The 21,683-nt window shown below is 36.6% G+C and overlaps 2 protein-coding genes across 3 annotated transcripts in view; both read right to left on the minus strand.

Moving 5' to 3' along the window:
• Positions 1–6,199, minus strand: part of LEPROT (leptin receptor overlapping transcript) — a 145,420-nt gene extending 139,221 nt beyond the window's left edge. Inside the window, exon 1 of the mRNA XM_055084548.1 lies at positions 6,195–6,199. The gene's annotated coding sequence lies outside the window, so the exon portion shown is untranslated. The remainder of the gene's footprint in view (positions 1–6,194) is intronic.
• DNAJC6 (DnaJ heat shock protein family (Hsp40) member C6) overlaps positions 1–21,683 on the minus strand; it is a 153,393-nt gene that overhangs the window by 113,937 nt on the left and 17,773 nt on the right. Inside the window, exon 1 of one of the 2 annotated variants that reach the window (XM_024119930.3) lies at positions 16,452–16,549. The exons of the other annotated variant lie outside the window; for it this stretch is intronic. The gene's annotated coding sequence lies outside the window, so the exon portion shown is untranslated. Of the gene's footprint in view, positions 1–16,451; positions 16,550–21,683 lie in introns of those variants that run through there. 2 annotated transcript variants of the gene reach the window in all.

The following is a 21,683-nucleotide window of genomic DNA, read 5'->3' on the forward strand; positions in this document are numbered from 1 at the left end:
CTAGGAATAAACCTACCTAAGGAGGCAAAAGACCTGCACTCAGAAAACTATAAGACACTGATGAAAGAAATCAAAGATGACACAAACAGTTGGAATGATATACAATGTTCTTGGATTGGAAGAATCAATATTCTGAAAATGACTGTACTACCCAAAGTAATCTACAGATTCAATGCAATCCCTATCAAATTACCAATGGCATTTTTTACAGAACTAGAACAAAAAAATCTTAAAATTTGTATGGAGACACAAAAGACCCCGAATAGCCAAAGAAATCTTGAGGGAAAAAAATGGAGCTGGAGGAATCAGACTCCCTGACTTCAGACTATACTACAAAGCTACAGTAATGGTACTGGCACAAAAACAGAAATACAGATCAATGGAACGGATAGAAAGCCCAGACATAAACCCATGCACATATGGTCAACTAATCTATGACAAAGGAGGCAAGGATATACAATGGAGAAAAGACAGTCTCTTCAATAAGTGGTGCTGGGAAAACTGGACAGCTACATGTAAAAGAATGAAATTAGAACACTCCCTAACACCATACACAAAAATAAACTCAAAATGGATTAAAGACCTAAATGTAAGGCCACACACTATCAAACTCTTAGAGGAAAACATAGGCAGAACACACTATGACATAAATCACAGCAAGATCCTTTTTGACCCACCTCATAGAGAAATGGAAATAAAAAGAAAAATAAACAAATGGGACCTAATGAAACTTAAAAGCTTTTGCACAGCAAAGGATACCATAAACAAGACCAAAAGACAACCCTCAGAATGGGAGAAAATATTTGCAAACGCATCAACAGACAAAGGATTAATCTCCAAAATATATAAACAGCTCATGCAGCTCAATATTAAAAAAACAAACAACCCAATCAAAACATGGGCAGAAGACCTAAATAGACATTTCTCCAAAGAAGACATACAGATGGCCAAGAGGCACATGAAAAGCTGCTCAACATCACTAATTATTAGAGAAATGCAAATCAAACCTACAATGAGGTGTCAGCTCACACCGGTTAGAATGGCCATCAACAGAAAATCTACAAACAACAAATGCTGGAGAAGGTGTGGAGAAAAGGGAACCCTCTTGCACTGTTGGTGGGAATGTAAATTGATACAGCCACTACGGAGAACAGTATGGAGGTTCCTTAAAAAATTAAAAATAGAATTACCATATGACCCAGCAATCCCACTACTGGGCATATACCCTGAGAAAACCATAATTCACAAAGACACATGCACCCCAACACTGCAGCACTATTTACAATAGCCAAGTCATGGAAGCAATCTAAATGCCCATTGACAGATGAATGGATAAATAAAATGTGGTATATATATACAATGGAGTATTACTCAGCCAAAAAAAGGAACGAAATTGAGTCATCTGTAGAGAGGTGGATGGACCTAGAGACTGTCATACAGAGTGAAGTTAAGTCAGAAAGAGAAAAACAAATATCATATACTAACGCATATATGTGGAATCTAGAAAAATGGTACAGATGAACCGGTTTGCAAGGCAGAAATAGACACACAGATGTAGAGAACAAACGTATGGACACCAAGGGGGGTAAGTGGGGGAGGAGGTGGTGATGGTGGGATGAATTGGGAGATTGGGATTGACATGCATACACTAATATATATAAAATAACTAATAAGAAACTGTTGTATAAAAAATAAATAAAATTCAAAAAAATAAAAGACAAAAAAAAAGAATATTTCCTTCGGGACAGATATTATTTATGAGTCACAGAAGATGACTCTTTCATCTTTGTCTCTGAAATCACTATGCCCATGTGGTATAGAATATAGGGAACCATGGGTTGGTGAAAAATGAGATGGAGAAGTTTTTAAAAGAAGGTAGATGATCACAAATAACAGAAACAAAATGCCCAACTGGTGATAAGTATGTTTTAAGCTTATTACTACAAAAGATAATTATGGTAGAGCTTTTTATGACCTTTAAAGCTTTGGCTGCAAGATCAGAGAGCACAAGAGTATTGGTTTTCAGTTCAAGAAAGATATACTGAGTGTTACCATGGGGCCAGTTTCCTTACATTCATTCTCATCATAAGTTTTAAGGGGAAGTGATCTGGTACAAGGGAAAAATAGCAAATTGTATAATTCAGTAAAACTTAAGTCAACACAACTTAACTCTCTCAGTGTAGTGTTTAAGAACATGGGCTTTATAGATAGATCTGTGCTTCAGGCTGGACATTTGTACTCGGACAAAATATGTAACTTCTTTTCAGTTTCCTCATCTAAATTGGTGTATTACACCCCACACACAGAATGGCTGTACTTATTAAATTAGTTAGGGTAGGTGTAGTGTATATTTATTCTCTTATCAGCCAAGAGCAGCACTTTCTTTTCCTGGGAAATCCTCCTCTGTGTGGTTGACATTTGAGCTACCCTGTCCCAGGGGTGGGCACCTGAAACCAAGCTAGGTCACTCATGGCCTTTTCACAGGACTTTTCAATTTAAAACCAGAGAGAGAGTAAGTCTGAGTCCTTCACTAGAGCAAGGATGACAGGCAGGAGTTGTAGGAGACATACTTTCTGACATGTGGAGATAGGTGGTTTAAGACAACAATGTTGCCAAGGAGGGAGAAGTAAATTTGAGAGAAGAAGAGAGTGAGAGAAAACAGCAACTACATCCCAGGAATTCAGGAGGCTCAGATGCATTCCTACCCTTTCCATGGTGACAAGATCCCCCTTTTTTAGTTCAGTTAATTCAAATTGGTTCTCTGTCATTTGTAACCAAAGGACTCCTACCTAATGCAGTACTTAGCACAATCCCTGCATCATGTTAGCTCAATGCACTGAAATTATTATTAGTTGCTCAGATAACTGGATTATTACACCCACCTCTACTCCCCTGATACACGTGAAGAGGAAAAATTAAGATGCCTAAACAAAAACTTGCTTAGAAACTTAGTAAAAATAATAAGCTTCCTGCTATCACTTAGAATTCTTATCCATTCAATTAAACCTTCTACATTTTCTGGCTATAACTAACATTTATTCTGTATGCTATGTTCTGCAGAGAACTTCCATGTAGTGTAGCACTGTCCAACAAAAATATAATGCAAGACACAAATATGAGTCATATATGTAATTTTAAAATTTCTAGTAGCCACCTTTTAAAAAAACTAGAAAGAAACAAGTGAATTAATTTTAATAATATAGTTTATTCAATTCAATGGGTACAGAATACTGCCGTTTCAACATGTAATCAACAGAAAAAAGTAATCAATTAGCTATATTTTTTCATACTAAGTCTTCAAAACCCAGTGTGTATTTTATGCTTACAGTACATGTCAATTTGTACTAGCCACATTTCAAGTGCTCAAACGCTACTTATAGCAGTGACAACTGTATTAGACAGTGAAGATGTAAAATGTCTCAATCTGCACAACTCTAAAAAGATTAAAGTTTTTGTCATTGAAACTCAAAAGAAATCAAGCACAGGGCTTCCCTGGTGGCGCAGTGGTTGAGAGTCCACCTGCCGATGCAGGGGACACGGGTTCGTGCCCCGGTCCGGGAAGATCCCACATGCCGCGGAGCGGCTGGGCCCGTGAGCCATGGCCGCTGAGCCTGCGCGTCCGGAGCCTGTGCTCCGCAATGGGAGAGGCCACAACAGTGAGAGGCCCGCGTACCGCAAAAAAAAAAAAAGAAAAAAAGAAATCAAGTACAGTTGACCCGAGAACACCCCCCACACAGTTGAGAATCCACATATAACTTTACCGTAAGCCGCCTGCATGCGCAGTTCCTGTGTATCTGCAGATTCAAGCAACCACGAATCCTGTAGTATGATAGTATGTATTTATTTGTTAAAAATCCATGTATAAGTGGATCTACCTAGCTCAAACCCATGTTGTTGAAGGGTCAACTGTAATTTGTTCATAGTCAACAGCTAGACGGTGCACAACCAGGCTCAAACCTTGGACTTTGGCCTCCAAATTTTATGCTCCTTATCACATTATGCTGACTGTACAATAAGAACTGATGTTCAACATAATCTGTTTTGAAACAGATCAATCAAATAAATTAATAGTGATGTGGCTTCACCTATAAAATGAAAGGTTTGGAAAGATGGTCTCTATGTATAAGGGCTGTATTTTGTGATTGACCACTCAGGACAGAGAGCTCAAATGGGAACAATCCCCCAAAATCCACCCTTCTCTACATCTATTGGTTCGTGAGATTCTTACTGTCACAAATCCATACGTTCCCTCCAACAGTTCCTTCTCTAGCAAGCTATTACTTTATTCACAGAATCAAAATCAAAATTATTGCAAATAAAATTGTTCACTGAAACAGTCTGTAACAGCCTTCAGTGCAGCTTTAACATTGGGGCTAGTCCAGTAAAATTGTTTCTTTAAGCAACAGGGAGAAATGGAGAGCACACAGCCTCATCTACTGCCAATGGCCCAACCCTCCCATCATTTACAACATGGAGATGGCCCTTTCCTAAACAGCTAGAGCTGACAGGTTAGGCTCTCAAGACAAAAACAGGCATTGCTGATATATCTTAACCATTATAATTTTCTCTGGATCTTTTCACACAAACTATTTTTTTTCTTTGCAGCAGTGAATGAATTCTTTGGTGGTAGAATGTCAATTCTGCAAATTAACAAGAAACTTGTTTTATAGTCAAGATAACTGTGTGAAAGTGCTTAGCATATGCTTGGAACATAGCAATTTATGCTGGTTTCCTTTGCATCACAGAGCAAACCACATTGTCAAGGAATATTTAATGTCTGAGAAAATACCTACAATATAATGTTAAGGGGAATGATCAGAACACAAACCTGATTCTAAAACGTGAATCACATTCTTTAAAAAAAAGAAAAAGTCTACCTCTATATGTGCATAGACAAAACAATGGAAGAAATACACTAACATATTAACAATGGATATCTCGATGGTGGTATTAGGAATGATTTAAAGGATGTTTATTCTTGTATGTTCTAGAAGATTGTTTATAAAAATGGCTGCAGTCATTCAACCTCCCACCTCCCACGCCCACTCCTTGCCATCCACACTACTTTGTAACATTATGCACATTTCTTCTCATCAAGAATTACAGTTTACTTCCGCATTCCTAGAATCTGGACTGGCCTTATTGTACTGCTTTGAACAATAGAGGATGTTATGAATTGAATGTTTGGGTTCCCCACCCTCCAATTCATATTTGTAGCCCTAAACTCTAATATGATGGTATTTAGAGGTGGGGGATTTGTGAGACAATTAAGTGTAGACGAGGTCATGAGGGTGGGGCCCCCAAGATGGGATTAATGGCCTTGTAAGAAGAGGAAGAGAGAACAGAGCTCGCTTGCTCTCTGTCATGTAAAGACACAGCAAGATGGTGGCCATCTGCAAGCCAGGAAGAGGGCCCTCACCAGGAATCGAATCTGCAGGCACCTTGTTCTTGAAATTCCCAGCCTCCAGAACCGTGAGAAATAAATATCTGTTGTTTAAGCCACCCAGTCTGTGGTTGGACTAAGAGGGGAAGTGACATTGTACCAGTTCTGAGCCTAGGCCCAAGAGACCTTGTGGAATTCTTCTTGCGCTCTTGGCTTCCCTTCTTTTTCCCTAGGAGAACAACCCGAAGTTAGCCTGCCATAGGATGGGAGACCACGAGGAGGAGTTGGCTCAGTCGTCCTAGACATGTAAGCAAGCCTCACTGACGACAGCGGATTTTGGCCCCGATCAGAACTGAGCAGCTGAGCCCACCTACTGGCCAAAAGAACAGTGAGCTGAATAAATGTATACTGTCTTAAGCCACTAAGTCTAGGGGTGGTTTGTTATGCAGCAAACCTAATTGATAAATATGTATTTTTCCAGAGTTTCTACAATGAAAAGCATAACATTCATTTAAAAGATAAAAACCAACCTTCTTTGTAACGAAGAAAGGGAAAGAGAGAGGTAAAGAGAATCTGGTCTGACTCCACCATTCAGCAGCTGTGTTAGCCAAGTTATCCAAACATATCAAACTTCCCTAATATCACCTAAAACATAGAGTTTCTTTGTAAATTAAAGGTGATGATACGTACAGCATCTAGCAGAGTAGCTTAGTGGGCACTCAGTACATTCCAGATCCCTTCCTTACCTTCTTCCTTATATTTCCAGCAATGCCTTAATTTTATGGAAAAAGCTCAGCTTTATCTCACTCGAGCAGGCAATGCTATATAGCTCAGTTTTATTCTTAATTCATTTTCATCTCCTTTCCCAGATCTAACAAGCCAAGTTACTTAAAATCCATTTAATTATGTCCTTATGTACACTGAAAAGAGAAAATGTTAAATAATGGCAGTGTATAACTTCATTAATAGCTAACTTTTCTCTAAAGATTTTATTATGAAAATTTCAAATATGACAAAAAGTTGAAAGAATTTCACAATACCCACATAATCTAATACTTAGATTCAACAACTGAAAACATTTTACCTGTTTGCTTTATCTAGATATTTGAGGTTTTTTCTTTTTGCTTAACTTATTTCAAATAAGTTGAGACATCATATTACTTTACCACTCATGTCTTCTTCATCATGCATCTCCTAATAAGGACATTCTTATATACAACCACAGAATTAATAATTCCCTAATATCATCTAATATCCAGTCTATATTTAAATATCCTACCTTGTCCCAAGAATGTCTTTTATAATAGCTGACTTTTCCATAACAGTTTACATTTAGATAGATGTGATACAATAATACTTTCAGGTAGATATTATCATTCCCAATTATTATTCCCATTTATAGTTGAGGAAGTTAAATTCAGAATGCTAATTTGCCTTACCAAAGATCACAAAGGCAGGGAGTTTGTGGCAAAGTCATTATTTAAAACTATTTAATATTTAACTATTTTCAAAAGATCAGGCTGACATATGGACAAATGCATTTAAATTTTTTTAAATCAACACATTCTAAAATAATAAAGCTTTTAGAAGCATAAAACAGTATCTTTATAGCATTGGGGCAAGCAAAATTTCTTAAACAGAACCCCAAAAGTACTAACTTAATAGCAAAAACAAGTGAATGATACTATACTAAAAAATTTCTGTTCATCAAAAAACATCATTAAGGGCTTCCCTGGTGGCGCAGTGGTTGAGAGTCCACCTGCTAATGCAGGGGACACAGGTTCGTGCCCCGGTCCGGGAGGATCCCACATGCTGCGGAGCGGCTGGGCCCATGAGCCATGGCCGCTGGGCCTGCACGTCCGGAGCCTGTGCTCCGCAACGCGAGAGGCCACAACAGTGAGAGGCCTGCGTACCGCAAAAAAAAAAAAAAAACACATCATTAAGAGAATGAAAAGGCAAGCCACATGTGCGAGAAGATTTTTGCAATACATTTATCCAAAGGATTCATATCCAGAAAATATAAATCAATAAGAAATATTCACATCAATAAGACAGACAACCCAACAGAAAATTTGGCAACAGTCATAAACAGGCCTTTCACACAAAAAACTACATACAAATGGCCAATAAACTTCTGGAAAGATGTTTGACCTCGGATTCATCATGGAACTTCAAATTAAAACCACAGTGATCAGCCACTACACACAAACCAGAATCACTAAAATTTAAAAGACTAACAGTATCAAATGTTGATAAAGATGTAGAGCAACTAGAAATCTCATACACTGCTGATGGGAGTAAAACTTGCTACAATCACTTTGTAAAACTGGTAGTATCAACTAAAGCTTAATGTACACATATGCTACTACGTGGTAATTTCACTTTAGTGTATCACCAACAGAAATATGTACAGATGTGCACCAAAAGACACATAAGAGAATATTCACGGCAGTACTTTTCGTAATACGTCAAAACTACAAATTACCCAAGTGTCTGTCAAAATTAAAACGAAAAAAAGTGGTATATTCGTTAGATGGAATACTGTGGAGCAATAAGAATGAATGAACTACAAATACCATACAACATGGATATATCTCACAAACATGGCACTGGGCAAAAGAAACTGGAACAAAAAATTATATACTGAATATTTCCATCTACATAAAATTCACAAACAAGCAAAACTAATCTACAGTGTTAGACCTCAGACTGACTAGTAGTTACTCAGCAGTCGTGGGGACTGGGGTAGAAACTAGAAGAGGACTCCTTTGGAGTCAGATCCACAAAAACATCACTAAGACTAATGTCAACGAGGTTACTACCTATGTTCTCTTCCAAGAGTTTTATAGTTATGGATCTTACATTCAAGTCAATCCATTATGAGTTAATTTTTGTGTATGATGTAAGACAGTGGTCTAGTTTCATTCTTTTGCATGTGGCTATCCAGTTTTCACACTATTTATTGAAGAGACTTTCCTTTCTCCATTTTATGTTCTTGGCTCTTTTGTTATAAAATAATTGTCAGTATATGTATGGGTTTATTCCTGAGATCTCAATTATGTTCCATTGATCTATGAGTCCGTTTCTGTGCCATTACTATACTGTTTTGATTACTATAGATTTGTAGTATAGTTTGAAATCAGGGAGCATGATACCTCCAGCTTTGTTCTTCTTTCTCAAGATTGCTTTGACTATTTGGGATCTTTTATGGTTCCATACAAATAGTTCTGTGAAATATGCCATTGGAATTTTGATAAGGATCTTTCAATCTGTAGATTGCTTTGGGTAGTGTGAACATTTTAACAACATTAATTCTTCCAATCCATGAGAATAAAATATCTTTCCATTTATTTGTGTCTTCTTCAATTCCTTTCACCAGTGTCTTATAGTTTTCAGTGTACAAGTCTTTCACCTCCATGGTTAGATTTATATCCAAGTATTTTATTCCTTTCAATGCAATTGTAAATGGAATTTGTTTTCTTAATTTCTCTTTCTGATAGTTTATTATTGGTGCATAAAATGCCACATATTTCTGCATATTAAATTTGTATCCTGCAACTTTACTGAATTCACTGATGAGTTCTAACAGTTCTTTGGTGGAATCTTTAGGGTTTTCTATGTATAGTATGCCATCTACAAATAGTCACAGTTTTACTTCTTCTTTTCTGATTTGGATGCCTTCTATTTCTTTTTCTTGCCTAACTGCTGTGGCTAGGTCTTCCAATATTATGTTGAATGAAAGTGATGAGAGTGGGCATGCTTGCCTTGTTCCTGATCTTAGAGGACATGCTTTCAGCTTTTCACTGTTGACTATGATGTTAGCTGTCTGTTTCTCATATACAGCCTTTATTTTGATGAGGTACATTCCCTCTATACCTACTTTGTTGAGAATTTTTATCATTAATGGGTGTTGAATTTTATCAAATGCTTTTTTTCTGCATCTATTGAGATAATCATATGATATTTATCCTTCATTTTGGTAATGTGGTGTATCATGTTGACCGATTTGCAAATGTTGAACCATCCCTGCACCCCTGGAATAAATCCCATTTGATTGTGATATATGATACTTTCAATGTATTGTTGGAATTTGCTTGCTAATACTTTGTTGAAGACTTTTGTATCTATGTTCATCAAGAATATTGGCCTATAATTTTCTTTTTTGTGGTGTTCCTGTCCAGTTTTGGTATCAGGATAATGCTGGCCTCATAAGTGTTTGGAAGCGTTCCCTCCTCTTCAATTTTTTGTAAGAGTTTGAGAAGGATAGGTATTAAATTCTTTGAATGTTTGGAAGAATTACTGGTGAAACTGTCTGGTCCTAGACTTTTGTTTTGGGGGAGGTTTTTGATTACTGATTCAAACCCCTTACTAGTAATTGGTCTATTCAGGTTTTCTATTTCCTCATGACTCAATTTTAGTAGACTACATGTTTCTAGGAATTTGTCCATTTCTTCTTGTCCAATTTGTTAGCGTATAATTGTTCACAGTACTCTCTTATGATCCTTTATATTTCTGTGTTGTCAGTTGTAACTTATCCTCTTTCATTCCTGATTTTATTTATCTGAGCTCTCTCTTTTTTTTCTTGGTCAATCTAGGTAAAGGCTTGTCTATTTTGTTTATCTTTTCAAAGAACCAGCTCTTAGTGTCATTGATCTTTTCTATTGTCTTTATAGTCTCTATTTTATTTATTTCTGCTCTGATTTTTATTTCCACTCTTATCCTTCCTTCTACTAACTTTGGGCTTCATTTGTTCTTCTAGTTCCTTTAGGTGTACAGTTAGATTGTTTATTTGAAATTTTGTTTCTTGAGGTAGGCCTGTATTGCTGTGAACTTCCCTCTCAGAACTGTTTTTGCTGTATCTCATGTACTTTGGCATGTCATATTTCTGTCTTCATTTGTCTCTATACCTAGAGATTTTTATTTCTCTTTTAATCTCCACATTTTTCTGGTTTTTCTAGTTTTCTTCTTATAATTGGTTTCTAGTTTCCTACCACTTTGGTCAGAAAAAATGATATGATTTCAATTTTCTTGAATGTATTGACACTTTTTCTGTGGCCAAACCTGTGATCTATCCTGGAGAATGTTCCATGTGTACTTGAGAAGAATGTATGTTCTGCTGCTTTTGGATGAAGTGTTCTATACATATCTGTTAAGTCAACCTAGTCTAATGTGTCATTTAAGGCTGATGTTTCCTTATTGATTTTCTGTCTGGATGATCTATCCATTACTGCAAGTGGGGTTTTAAAGTCCCCTATTGTTATTGTACTGTTTTCAATTTCTCCCTTTAAGTCTGTTAATGTTTGCTTTAAGTCTGTTAATGTTTGCTTTATTTTGATGCCCTATGTGGGGTGTATATATATTTATATATGTTATATCTTCTTTCTGGGTTGACCCCTTTATCATTTTGTAGATTCATTCTTTGTCTTTAATACAGTCTTTGTTTTAAAGTCTATTTTGTCTGATATGAGTAAAGCTACACCAGCTTTCTTTTCATTTCTATTTGACTGGAATGTGTTTTTCCATCCCCTCACATTCAGTCTGTCTGTGTCCTTACTTCTGTAGTGAGTTCCCTTGGCAGCATATAGATGGGTCTTATTTTTTTATCCATTCAGCCACTCCATTTCTTTTGATTGCCAAATTCAGTCCAATTACATTTAAAGTAATTACTGACAGCTGTGTACTTTTGCCATTTTGTTAATTGTTTTCTGGCTGTTTTTGTAGTTGTCTCTCTTCCTTTTTTCTTCTCTTTCTCTCTACCTTGTGGTTTGCTGACTGTCTCTAGTGTTATGTTTACATTCCTTTCTCATTTTCTTTTGTGTATTTACTATAAATTTTTTTCTTTGTAGTTACCATGAGGTTCACATATAACATTCTACGTATATAGCAGTCTCTTTTAAATTGATAGCTACTTAACTTTGAACACATTCCAAGCTTTATATATTTACTCCCTACCCCATGTTTTATATTTTTGATGAAACCTTTTATATTTTTTCATTTTATACTTCTCTTAACTAATTATTATAATTAGTTAATCTTACTACTTTGTCTTTTAACCTTCATACTTGCTTTATAAGTGATTGATCCAATATCTTTACTATATATTTACCTTTCTAGTGAGATTTTTACTTTTGTATGTTTTATTATTAATTAGTGCCTTTTTTCTTTCAGCTTAGAGAAGTCCCTTTAACATTTCATGTAAGACCAGTTTAGTGGTGATGAACACCTTCAGCTTTTGCTTACCTGTAACTCATCTTTCCTTCTATTCTGAATGATAATCCTTCCAGGTAGAAAATTCTTGGTTGGAAATTGTTCTCCTTTCTTCACTTTGAATATGTTATGCTACTCCCTTCTGACCTGTAAAGTTTCTGCTGAAAAATCTGATAAGCCTTATGGAGTTTCCCTTGTATATAAGAAGTTGTGTTGCTGCTTTTAAGATTCTCTCTTTACCCTTAACTTTTATCATTTTAATTATAAAGTGTCCTGATGTGGTTCTCTTTGGGTTCATCTTCTTTGAAACTTTCTGGGCTTCCTGGACCTGGATGTCTGTTTCCTTCCTCAAATTAACAAAGTTTACAGACATTATTTCTTCAACTAATTTTTCTTTCCATTTTTCTGTCTTCTCCTTCTGGGACTGCTGTAATGTGAATATCATTCTGCTTGATATTGTCCCAGAGGTCCCTCATGGTATCTTCACTTTTTTAAAGTCTTTTTTCACTTTGCAGCTCTGCCTGGGTGATTTCCATTGCTTTGTCTTCCAGCTCACTGATTCATTCTTCCACTTCATACAGTCTACTGTTAAACCCTTAAAGTGTATTTTCCAGTTCAGTTGTGACTTCTCTTTGGTATTTCCTTATATTTTCCATCTCTTTGTTGTCATTCTCACTGTGTTCAACCATTTGTCTCCCAAGTTTGGTGAGCATCTTTACGACCATTACTTTGAACTCTGATTTATCAGATAGGTTGCTTATCTCCATTCCTGCAGCTGTAGTTCCCCTTTTGTTTGAAAATCAATCTGCAGTCCCCATCCCTTGGGGTCGGCTGGTTCAGTCCTTTCCCCAGTCCCTAGTTTGTTGATTACTGCTGATATGTTAATAGGCACATGAGTGAAAGGCTGTTGCTACCAGGGATTTCAGAAGTAAAAAAGCTGCAATATTGGTGGGCACAGATTGCACATTTAAAAGCTGTTAGAGCACTCACCACCTAACCCAAAGACTCCTTTACTAGGATAAGTTGGTCATAAAATGGGTTAGATTGACACTAGGTCACCCTCCAACCTTGAGAAATCTTCTGTGCAATGAGGTACACTGTAAAACACCACACAATCCCTAACCACATGGCATATCCATCTTAGATATTAATTTGGCTCCAAGAGACCCGAAGGCTTAGCTAAAAGAAACAGGATCCTTAAAACCCAAAGAGTTAATTACACCACATTTCAGCACAACTGCTTATTTTATTTCTAAGAATTATATGGTCCCAGAAGCTGTACATACCTACAAAAATAGCAAAATCTTACTAAAAATAACTTAGAATTACAATAGCCATTATGAGGAATGCTCCATTTAGACAAAATCATTCATTGAAGATGTGCACTTCAAAGTAAGGGATCCGGGCTTCCCCGGTGGTGCAGTGGTTAAGAATCTGCCTGCCAATGCAGGGGACATGGGTTTGAGCCCTGGTCCAGGAAGATCCCACATGCCACGGAGCAACTAAGCCCGTGAACCACAACTACTGAGCCTGCGCTCTAGAGCCCATGCTCTGCACAAGAGAATCCACCACAATGAGAAGTCCGCGCACAACAACAAAGAGTAGCCCCCACTCACCGCAACTAGAGAAAGCCCGTGTGCAGCAACGAAGACCCAACACAGCCAAAAATAGACAAATTAAATTTTTTTTAAAAAGTAAGGTATCCCATATCAAGCAAACAGTATGGGATTCCCATTTTAATTGGTATGTAGAAGTTTCCAAAAGGCTTCAAGATTCCAAAATAGTGTCATTCAAAGATGTGTTGCAAAAGGCTAATGAAAAATTAAAGATATAAAAGGTATCCAAAGCAAAAGAGTCTAAGACTAACATAATCTCCTACTGCTCCCCTCTATGCTTTTTTATTTTGAGTACTCATTCTAGTAATCCTTTGTCTGAATTACCTTTCCACTCTAAAGAGACTATAAAACAGTTACCTTTTCATCCTTGGTCAAAGGCCAAACTCAGGGCTATAGCTAAAGAATTTCCAAAACCCAAGGAGGACATTCAAAAGTTTTTGTAAATGGATTATATTCAGAGCCTGATTTAAAAAACAGTATAGGTCCTCTCCCTTAAGCTAAAATAAAACTCTGTACCCAGAGAGAAAAATTGTTTTCTAAAGCCCTTGTAAAAGGATTTGTAAGTGAAAATAATGAAATAAAAGCAACTGTTCCTGTCTTATAAATCGAGTCTTTATAGAACCGAGGTTGGGCTCCAGAAACAATTAAAAAATCCCCAAACCTCCCCTATTCATCTCAAAGGGCTACTGTAGTAAGCATTGTAAAAATTCTGGTCTTAGTGAATAAAAGTCCTTCTTGAAGGAGCTTTCATTCTTTCCCTGTGCCTCTGAGACATAAATGTTCTACCTGGTCTTCCCAGGAAACTCTTATATTCTTACCTAGGTCATCTGTTTAAAACACAAGCTTCAGGGAGATAATTCTTATCAGAAGAAAAACAAAAGTGGGGGGACAGTTATTTGGAACTTGGACAAATGAAAAATCTTTAATATCTACTCCACAAATATTAGTAAAAAGCTGTAGCTCTGAGCAAGTGAACTTAACTTATTCCAACTGTCAAAACATAATTTGGATCCAACTGCTCTTTTATAAACCACAAGTCTTACACTACCGTACCTGTCTCATGTCTAAAATTTTAAAACAAAACCTATAAGGTCACTATTTGCATCTGTCTGTATGTTTATGTGTGTGTGTGTGTATGTGTGTGTGTGTGTGTATATATATATATATATATATATATATATATATATATATAAAATGGATGTGTGATATTTTTTACCTCTGAATGGTATTGACAAAATTAATCTGCTAAAGAGCTCTATTTCGTTGGGTTGAAGGTCAACCCAAAAGTCAAGTTTATACCCTTATCCACTATAGTATTTATTTACCCTGGAATTTGAATTATCCTCCTATATCATAAACATTGCCCAGTTAAAGGTAGAGTTTGAATGGTTAAAGTGCCAGTTTCTTGATTTTTTATTTTTTTTTCAGCCACGCCACGCAGCTTGTGGGACCTCAGTTTCCTGATCAGGGACTGAACCCGGGCCACAGCAGTGAGAGTGCCAAATTCTAACCACTAGACCACCAAGGAACTCCCCTAGATCTTCTTTTAATAGTTGAAGGCCTGGTTATTATTATGAAATATTATGACTATAACAGTATTTTGCAGACAGTGAAAATGTGGAAAGTGGGCAGTCACATGTAAAGAAGAAAATATGATCTCAACAAAGTAAAGCACATATATGGAGATATAAAGATATGCACAGAAAGGGGATATACTTTCTGTGGGAATACAACTGTTTTAACAAAAATTATCTCTAAAGCATGGATTAATAGACAGTTTTACAGGCTTCTCTGTGCTTTTCTGAATTTTCGTAACTTCTTTTGGGGAACATATATCTTTTAAATTACATTGTATTGAGTACCTACTATGTCACTGTGTCAGGCACAATACTAGGTGTTTTTTCCATATTATTTCTAATCTCATAACAACCCTTTGAGTTGGGTACAGGCATACCTCAGAGATGCCACAGGTTTGGCTACAGGACCACCACAATAAAGTGAATATCACAATAAGTCAAGTCACACAACTTGCACATAAAAGTTGTGTTTACACTACACTGTTGTCTATTAAGTGTGCAATAGCAGTATGTCTTAAAAAAACAATGTACTTTAAAAGATACTTTATTGCTCAACAACTTAACCATAATCTGAACCTTCAGCAAGTTATAATCTTTTTGTAACAGTAACGTCAGAGATCACTGACCACAGATCACCATAACAAATATAATAAAAATGAAAAAGTTTGAAATATTGCAAGAATTACCAAAATGTGACATAAAAACACAAAGTGAGCAAATGCTGCTGGAAGAATGATGCTCAACACAGGGTTGCCGCAAACCTTCAATTTGTAAAAACACAGTATCTGCAAAGTGCAGTAAAATGAAGTATACCTGTATCACCCTTTCAATTTTGAAAATGAGGAAATTGAGGCTCAGATACTCAACTTGTCCACCTTGTCAGTCTCTGAGAGGAGGGATCCAAACATGGCTTTCTTTTCTTTTTCCCCTCTGTCCCTCCCTCCTTCTCTTCTTTCCTTTTTTCCCCCCCTTCCTCCCTTTTACAGTATATTTTGAAGGTCTGTGATATGCCAGAATTTAATCTAGTAATTAAAATCATAGGAAGTGACATGAAAGGGAAAACATAGGATGCTCTGGGGGTTTGTTATAAGGCAGGGCATGGGGAGGGGGCCTGGAGTCAGAGAAAGTCTTCCAGAGGAAGTTACTACTTGAAAGAGGAGTAGAAGAACTGAGAGCCAGGCAAAGAGGAAGGTAAATATATTCCAGGCAGAAGAAACAGCATCTTGGGAACTCAAAATCTAGCCTTTGAGAAAGTAAAATGTATCCAGCATGACTTAATGACTCACTACCAAGTCCAAGGTGTACATGTGTGTGTGCCCATGTGTGCATGTGTGTGTGTGTGTGTGTGTACATAAAATACCCTCACCACATCCTCAGTAGGCCAAGTCTTGCCGAAGCAGGAGGGAAACTGGAGATTCTTCCTACTCTTTCTTTCTTCTTATCGCCCCTTGCATCCCAATTAAGGCAAGTACCCTCCCCTACCACCCCCTCTCTTGAGAGCCCTCTTTTTTTAACACTGGTTCCCAGATTTTCCCATTTATTTCACAGCAGCAGAAGTCACAGCTGGGTTCAATCTCTGCATCACCACCCCCAGTTTGAAAAACGTATTCTAAATTTAAACCATACAGCACCAAACTAAAAATGGTTGAGAAAGGGGAACAAACATACCTTGTGCTGGGCTCTTGTTAGACTTCACAAGCAAAAATTACCCTTTTTCCTAAGCATACATAGTCAAATGATTCTTCGGTGATAAAATAGCCATCTCCAAGTTTGCATGAGATAAACGTTATCTGTTTTTAAATGACCAGGGAAGAGGTTGAAGAGGGCAGAAAAAAGAGTAGGGAGTTAACTGCTGACTCATGCAAGATGCATTTGAGGTTATGAGAATGTCATCCAGCTCCGGTGTTAGTGCGTGCTGGATTCTTCCTCATTCCTCGTTTCCTGAACCAACCAGTTAGAAAAGTAAGACAGAACAAGGAGTCAGAAAGCCTGAGTGCCAGTCCCTGCTAAATGAGACACTCCACCAACCCTCATGTAATTTCCCCTTTTCAAGCTTCAGTCCTCTCTTTCTTAATCACCTTAGGGATTGGAGGTTGAACTAGATCAACGAGTCTCAAGATTTCTTGTCTTTGGCACTTTTTTTGTATTTGACATTAAACAATTAGTTCTTTTTAAAATTTTTACTGACGTGCAAAAGACATACTAAAAAGTGATCAAATCATGTGCTCAGCTCAATGAATTTTCACAAACTGAATGTACCTAAAAAACCAGCAGCCGGATCTATTAACAGAACACTACCAGTACTGGAGTAGGGAAACAAATCTGCTAAGACTGAAAAATAAACACTAGCTTGTTTCATTTTAAAAGAAAATTTGGAAACGTGGAAAACATTTCCACAAGTGGGTATGCACCAATCATTTGGTCACCTTTTTGTTTTATGTCACATTTGAGTAGAGCTATTTATTGCCCTGATCTAATTCCTAGAACTATCTTAATGTGTATATGAGAAGAAAGGAGACTCTAGTACATAAGTGCTCAAAAAATATGAGATGAACAAGTGAATGAACTGAACTTTCATTTGAAAAACTAAGGACATGCGCAGCAAAATGAAGGTCATGGATGCAACTAGCACTATAAATAACCTGCATCCTGGGAAGAATGTTGGAAAAAAAACCATACTCAACTATGGTAAAAGGTTTGAATCAAGTGTTCTAAAACTTTTTGTAACTCAATCATTCAAATTATTTTGTAAATTTCAGAATCATATCTGAACTTGGGAAGTGAGAGTTGACAATTCCAAATCATAAGGTCACAAAAGTAGTAAACAACTGGATGGAGGACCAGATTCAGGAAAATGAAAAAGTCATTTAGTATACATATTCTCTGGAAGAAAGCAACAAAAATGTGTAAGCATTTCAGAGAAAATATGGGAAAAGAAGACACAAGTTTTTAATAAGCAAGAAACAATAGAATAACTAGAATAATAAAGAGTAAGTAGAAACCAACTGCACATACCTTTTATAATTGATATAAGATGTTTAAAATGTCATTGATATGTTGGGTTTTTTGCTTTTTTCTTAATATAGTCCACATTAAAAAAACAAAAACAACAACAACAACAAAAACACGTTCTGGTTCAACTTCCAGCTATAACACAGTGGAATGCAGCAGACCAACATTTCTGCTGAGGGCAATTAGAAAAGCCAGATAAAAGCCAAAAACATCTGTTGAAGTACCAAGAGAGCTGCTGATTAGTCAGGATGTGAGGAGCCAGATAGCCAGATCTTGGAGAGATAGAAGGTCCACTGAGGTAAGCCCAACTTTCTGCAAGGTCATTTTTCCCTCAAGGGTATTTGCTGATTCCTGGCATGGGGCAAGAAGTTGAGAAGCCAGGCAGAGAGCAGCTGCTAAGAAGCAGAGAAGCCTACAGGACTTTAGCCACTCTTATGGGGCTGTAAAGACACAAAGTGGAGTTCAGGACTGAAAAGACACATGCTGGATGGGCTCAGAGAAGTGAGTCTGACATGAGCTTTTTCCCAGAAGTACTGCTAACTCAGCTGTACAGGGCTAGGGGCTCAGAAGCCGAGGAGATGAAAAGCAGAATGAGCATTTTTTGCAGAGTAGAGTTTTCAGCAGACTCACAGTATAAGAAGACAAAAATTGGAGTTTAGGACCTGCTGAGGTTCTCATCTCAGGCTCTCAGTCAGCACCCCTAGGGATCTAGGGTTGAGGAAACCCAAAAATGGACCAAATCTTAGAGGTGCCGGCAAAACAGTCTTAATTGGACTGAGTGCCTGATTGGATTGAGGCACTCTCTTTTCTACTGTGGGCAAAGAATATGGTAAATACTCTCGTAAGAGAGAAGACATCATTCAGATCATCTTCATACACAATGCTGGACATTTAATAAAATATTGTCAAGCATATGAAGAAAGAAGCCAAGAAGAAAAACAGAAAATGTAAACATACTCACAAGTGACCCATACATTGGAGTTATTAAACATGGTCTTTAAAGTGACTGTGATTAATATATTTGAGGAAATAGAGGCAAGATGGTGAACCTGTTTTTCAATAATATAATAAAAACTCTAAAACTTAAAAATACAAAATGAAATTAAATTAATAGATTGTGTAATAATAAATTAGACACAGCAAAGAGAGCTAGTGAACCTTAAAATAGCAAAAATAATCAAACTGAAAACGAGAAAGAGTAAGAATACAGATAATAAAGTAAGGGATACATGGAAGAGAGTAAAAAGTTCTAACATAAAAGATCCAAAAAGAGGGGAAAGAAGGGAGCAAAAATAATATTTGAAACAACAATGGCAGAGAATTATGAGAATTACAAAAAACATCAAGCTTCACAGAGTCAAGAAGGGCTGAAAACCCCAAGCAGGATAAACACAAGGAAATAAAATCATGCCTAGAAAAGCTGTTGAAAAAAAATATACAAAGAAAAGTGTTAAAAGTAGGCAAAGAAAAAAAGATGCAACATCAAATAGCAACAGTAAGACTGACAGCCAACTTTTCCAAGAAAGGATAAAAGCCAGAGACAAAGGAATGGCATCTTTAAAGTGCTGTGGGGGGGAGGGGAACTGCATTCCCAGAATTCTATTCATCCAATAAAATTATCTTCAAAAGCAAAGGCAAAGATAATTCATTTCCAGACCAAAAAAAAAAAAAACCTGAGAATATTCTTTTACAGAAAATATGACACAGAGGTAGTTGAGTATCAAAAAAAAAAAAAGAAAGAAAGAAAGAAAATATGCACTACAAGAAATACAAAGTCTTTTTTTTTTTTTTTTTTTTAATTCAGAAGGAAAAGATCCCCAGGGGGAAACACAGAAATTCAGAAAGTAATGAAAAGCAATGGATAGGGTAAATGTGTCAGTAAACCTAAATGAAAATTGATTGTAAAAAACAATGACGCTAGTGTCTCATGGGGGTTTAAATATAATTTAAAGGAATTATAATAATGACACAAGAGGCAGAAGGTGGGGGAGGGAGGATGCATAAGGGGAGGAAACAGGGTAGAGTTAAAGTGTTCTCAGAGTCTAACACTGTCTGGAATGTGATAAGTAAAAGCAGCACTGAGGTAATCACATATACACAAAATGAAAAGTAAAATGGGAACAAATGTGTAACATGCTAGCAGAGAGAAAAAAGGGAAAGTTAAAAATAATGCATGATTAGTCCAAAAAATACAGCAAAAAAAGAAAAGAAAGTGGTACATAAAACAGATGGAACACAAATAGGAAACAAACGTGAATAATTATATTAAATGCTTTAAATACTCAAACTAAAGACCAAAACTGTCAGACTGGATTTTTAAAAACTCATTTACATGCTGCTTAAGAAGATTCAGATTAAACATAAGGGCATAGAAAAACTGAAGTATAAACATGGAAAAAGATATACCATGTACATATTGGCCCAAAGAAAGTTGTTATGGTTCCATTAAAATTAGAAAGGTAGACTTCAAAGCAGGAAGCATTACTAGAGAAGAGGAGAGATACTTCACAATAAAGATACATCAATTCTAAATTTACATAGTATGCACCTAAAAACAGACCCTCAAAGTTAATAAAAGCAAGAGTTAGCAAATATAAAAAGAGAAACATGAAATCTATAATCATAATGGGAAAGCTTAACTCTCTCTCAGCAACCAATAGATGAGAAAAAAAATTAGTGGGGATATAGAAGACTTGTACTGTAAGATTTTTAAAACTGACATCCTAGCATATATAGAATGTGTAACCAAACAACCTCAGTATGTGCATTGTTTTAAAGTAGACATACATGATACATATATAAAAATTGACAATATGCAGGGCCCTAAAGCAAGTAGAAACAAATTTTAAAGAACTAAAACCATTCAAAGTATATTCTCTGGAAAAAGAAATAAAGGGAATCCAAATTGGAAAAGAAGAAGTAAAACTGTCACCATTTGCAGATGACATGATACTACACATAGAAAATCCTAAAGATGCTACCAGAAAACTACTAGAACTCATCAATGAATTCAGTAAAGTTGCAGGATACAAAATTAATGCACAGAAATCTGTTGCATTTCTATACACTAACAATGAAAGATCAGAAAGAGAAATTAAAGAAACAATCCCATTTACCATCACATAGAAAAGAATAAAATACCTAGGAATAAACCTACTTAACAAGGCAAAAGACCTCTACTCTAAAAACTATAATATGCTGATGAAAGAAATCGAAGATGACACAAACAGATGGAAAGATATACCATGTTCATGGATTGGAAGAGTCAATATTGTAAAAATGACTATATTACCCAAGGCAATCTACAGATTCAATGCAATCCCTATCAAATTACCAATGGCATTTTTCACAGAACTAGAACAAAAAAATCTTAAAATGTGTATGGAGGACTTCCCTGCTAATGCAGTGGTTAAGAATCTGCCTGCCAATGCAGGGGACATGAGTTCAAGCTCTGGTCTGGGAAGATCCCACATTCCATGGAGCACCTAAGCCCACAAGCCACAACTACTGAGCCCGCATGCCACAACTACTGAAGCCTGTGTGCCTAGAGCCCATGCTCCACAACAAGAGAAGCCACCACAGTGAGAAGTCTGTGCACCACAAGGAAGAGTAGCCACCACTCGCCAGGACTAGAGAAGGTCTGCAAGCAGCAACAAAGACCCAACACAGCCAAAAATTAATTAATTAATTAATTAAATTTGTATGGAGACACAAAAGGCCCCAGATAGTGAAAGCAATCTTGAGAAAGAAAAACAGAGCTGGAGGAATCAGGCTCCCTGACCTCAGACTATACTACAAAGTTACAGTAATCAAGACAGTATGGTACTGGCACAAAAAAAGAAATATAGATCAATGGAACAGGATAGAAAGCCCAGAGATAAACCCACA

This window comes from Physeter macrocephalus, chromosome 4 (genome assembly GCF_002837175.3).
Source record: "Physeter macrocephalus isolate SW-GA chromosome 4, ASM283717v5, whole genome shotgun sequence".
Lineage (NCBI taxonomy): Eukaryota > Metazoa > Chordata > Mammalia > Artiodactyla > Physeteridae > Physeter > Physeter macrocephalus.